Source organism: Palaemon carinicauda, chromosome 44, assembly GCF_036898095.1.
Source record: "Palaemon carinicauda isolate YSFRI2023 chromosome 44, ASM3689809v2, whole genome shotgun sequence".
Classification (NCBI taxonomy): Eukaryota; Metazoa; Arthropoda; class Malacostraca; order Decapoda; family Palaemonidae; genus Palaemon; species Palaemon carinicauda.
The window spans coordinates 32,523,530-32,527,445 of record NC_090768.1 but is presented as its reverse complement, the minus strand read 5'-3'; the positions used below and the strand labels follow the sequence as shown (position 1 = coordinate 32,527,445).

Here is a 3,916-nt window from a genome sequence, read left to right as displayed (position 1 = left end):
TCAGTCCTACATTGCTGCTTTCTCTATTCAAATCTTTTATCATCTTTAGCAATTCCTCCCATGATTCACTAAACACAGCTATATCATCTTCAAATCTTAATTTTTTAATGCATTCCTACATTTTTCCAATCTAATTTCTTTAAAACTTCTTCGTACTCTGTGAATAATCTAGGAGAGATGGAGTCTCCCTCTCTGACTCCTTTCTCAGTCGGAATTTTCTTAGTATCTTTATGCAGTTTTAGGATTGCTGTATTTTCTTAATAGATCTCTTCAAATTTTCTTACATAAGACTCGTCTATTCCTTGTCTTTGAAGGGTTTTCATCGTAGTGGTTTGCGGACTGTGGCCAGATGTAGCACACAGACTGCCTAGTGTCCGAATGCCAACCACACCAGCGTTCATTACGCGAAAAAATGAAACGATGGAATACCCATAAATCTGGGCACAGGGCACCACCCCTTGATTTTATAATGGGCAAGGGGACCCAGCTAGAACCTCAGATTTCCTTATTTATCTTTCTTGGGTTCCTCGTTTCTCTTTGTAGTGCTATGCACAGAGTCCTAAATAAGAGGAGCTGTATGCTTTCTAGGTAAGACATTTTTTTTTATTTAAAGGTAATTGAACATTAGGAGAGGAAAAGAAATAACATCACAGGCTTGAACGAGGGACATATCGCTTGAAAAAGCCTATTGAAAGGGGGTTAAGAACAACATACGTTTATTACAAAATTGAAGAAGAAAAAAACAGGTAAACTGATATGAAAATACAGATCTACAAAATCAGAAGGAGAGACATCAATATCTCCATACTGAACCCCTTAGGAATCAATCCTCTACATATCTAATACACACACACACACACACACACACACACACACACACACACACACATATATATATATATATGATTAAGGACCAACATAACAGTGTATATATTTAAGCTAAATTCAAATGCAATTTGAATGAGCTTGAGGTAAAATCAAAAGGATTATAAAACAAGGTTGCACAAACACAATGGACCTGTCTCTACATTCTCCCCTTTACGTCAGAGAGACAAAAAAATTATGTAATATATTGAGAAAAACCTTATTATCCTCAGTGCTACACTCAAAAGGGACAGCTAAAGATCGTACACAGTATCAAGACAAATTTCCAGGCCTATGATATGAGAAAACTTCAAGCTTAATGGAAAGCCCTACCACATTTCGGTTCAAGATCCATACAGTGAGTGAGCAGAGTCTGGACAAAAATCTACGACTATCTATTCAATCGTATGGTTTTCTTTTCACTAACGTGTCCACTGCACTAATATCCTAAGAATCCCCATCACTAAAAACTCTAAAACATCTGATCACAAGATTGATATCTGTATATCACATCCCCTCAAGTTTTAATTATTGTCAGAAGTGTACATAGGATCAATAAACACATTTTCTTCACTTTTGAATCCCATTGTTGCAGTCCAGTATTTCACATGCCCCACAGGTTCAGGAAATGTACAAATTAGGCTCCTCTACTGCGTGACTGCAATTCTAGCTAGCATCTCCAAGCCCATCAACAGTGTTGTTTGTAGCGGATCTCATTGCTCACAGTACTCGTTAAACCCCTTATTGACTCCTTACTGTGTAGAGTATTGTTGCAATTACCTGTTAAGAGAAACAATAACAGATTAAGTTATTTCTTTGGGGTAGCTTGAGGCTTACTAACTGAATTTTACAATGAATATAATTGACAATTTTGAATGTAACATGTATTTTTCACAACACAAACAAAGTTTTTTTTTTTTCCACACAAACTTATTCATTGTATCATTATTGTTGAAGTTTTCACAGAATCAAAAGCTTTCTCATAATATATAAAAGCCATACTTAGTGGTTTGTTATACCCTGTTCATTTATCCCTTAGCTGGATAGTTACATGGAAATAGGTAGTTGTTGAAAACCCTCTTCTAAATCTACCTGCTCTCTTGGATAATTAATGTCTAGCTGTCTTTCTATTCGGCCTGATATGATCAGTAAATATTTTATGTAGTACAGAGAGTAAACGTATTGGGTGGTAATTTTTCAGGTTTATTATGTCTCCCTTGTGTGAATTATCATAATTACAAAGTTTTTCCAAGCTGTAGGGATGGAGTATTCTCGCAGACATTTTATGTTAAGGTCAGCAAGTTTTACTTCTATGAAATCTCCTTCATCTATTAATAAATCAGTTGTTAGGTCATCTTCTCCTGCTGCTTTGTCTCTTTTCATGTCTTTTAATGCTTTCTTGATTTCTTTTACTGTTACTTTTAGTACCAACTCGAATGTTTCATTATTTATATAGGCATAGGTATTTCTTATATCTCTCCTTTCCTCTTGGTAAGGGTAGAAGAGACTCTTTAGCCCTGGTAAGCAGCTCTTCTTGGAGAAGGACACTCCAAAATCAAACCATTGTTCTCTAGTCTTGGGTAGTGCCATAGCCTCTGTACCATGGTCTTCCACTGTCTTGGGTTAGAGTTCTCTTACTTGAGGGTACACTCGGGCACACTGTTCTATCTAGTTTCACTTCCTCTTGTTTTGTTAAAGTTTTTATAGTTTATATAGGAAATATTTATTCTAATGTTACTATTCTTAAAATATTCTATTTTTTGTTGTTTCCTTTCCTCACTGGGCTATTTTCCCTGTTGGGGCCCCTGGGCTTATAGCATCCTGCTTTTCCAACTAGGGTTGGAATACAATAATATTGTAGAGCATTGTATGAAAATCCTCTGCAATATTTATCACTCCATCTCTTTTATTGATAGTATTTCCATATTTATCCTTCAGAGCAAAAATCTGTTAGCGTCTTATTTCTTCCTTTCTTTAATGTTTCCTCAAATTTTGTCTAATTGTATTTATGAATATTTTGGGTTTTTAGTCTATTTATTGTTTCGGATCCTTCTGCTAAATGTATTTCATCTTTTTTATTTTACCCTCATTTCCATTCTCTTCTTTGTTTGGTTCTTTGATGTTTTCTGATAGTTTTACTGGATCTTATTTAAGATTTTTTCCACCTATTATGCTGATTCCAATACAAATTTTGTTAAATTACTGCCAATTTCTTCTCTACTTACTTCCATTTCACCATGTAACTGGGAGTACCTATTAGTATTACTAAACTAAACTCATTAGATTTTTCTCATATTACATGGGTGTTTATTTTCTTTGTTAGAATTAGATTTCCTCTCTCTCTTCTTAGATATGGATAAATTTTACTTCTCACCAATCTGTGGTCGTTTGACTTTAACTTGTACACACACACACACACACACACACACACACACATATATGTATATGTATATATGTATATATATATATACATATATATATATGTATATATATATATATGTATATATATATACATATATATATATATATATATATATCATTTATACATACACACACACACACATATATATATATATATATATATATATATATGTGTGTGTGTGTGTGTGTGTGTGTGTGTGTGTAATTTACATTAAAGGCGATTGCCTGCAATTATACGCTCCCTTCAAGCAGAAAGCATCAAGGATAATGTGGTGTGGTACAGATCTTGTTCATGCGTTTAGTGTGTGCGCATGTATCTATGTATACACAGCATATATGTATATAAATATAAAATCAGCCATTATCCTCTCTCTAATCAGAGGATCTCTGAAATTTGAAAAAATTCACCTTTTGATTTTTAGTTTTTAATATCTAATTTTAGAATATAATCTCAATATAATTGATCATATGTAGATGGTATATGTTAACCAGTAATCACTTGATAAAGACATAAGAATAATTAGGGTTACTTTAACCAAAAGCTTACACCTGAAAACCTAGAGAAGTTGAGGAAATACGAGGATTCCTATAGGAAACATATTGACGCCACTAAGGTAATCGTTTTTAATGT

The 3,916-nt window shown here is 33.8% G+C and overlaps 1 protein-coding gene across 1 annotated transcript in view; it reads right to left on the bottom strand.

The window, feature by feature from the left end:
• LOC137634545 (uncharacterized) overlaps positions 1 to 3,256 on the bottom strand; it is a 469,969-nt gene extending 466,713 nt beyond the window's left edge. Inside the window, exon 1 of the mRNA XM_068366997.1 lies at positions 3,251 to 3,256. The gene's annotated coding sequence lies outside the window, so the exon portion shown is untranslated. The remainder of the gene's footprint in view (positions 1 to 3,250) is intronic.
• Between the last annotated feature and the right edge of the window lie 660 nt (positions 3,257 to 3,916).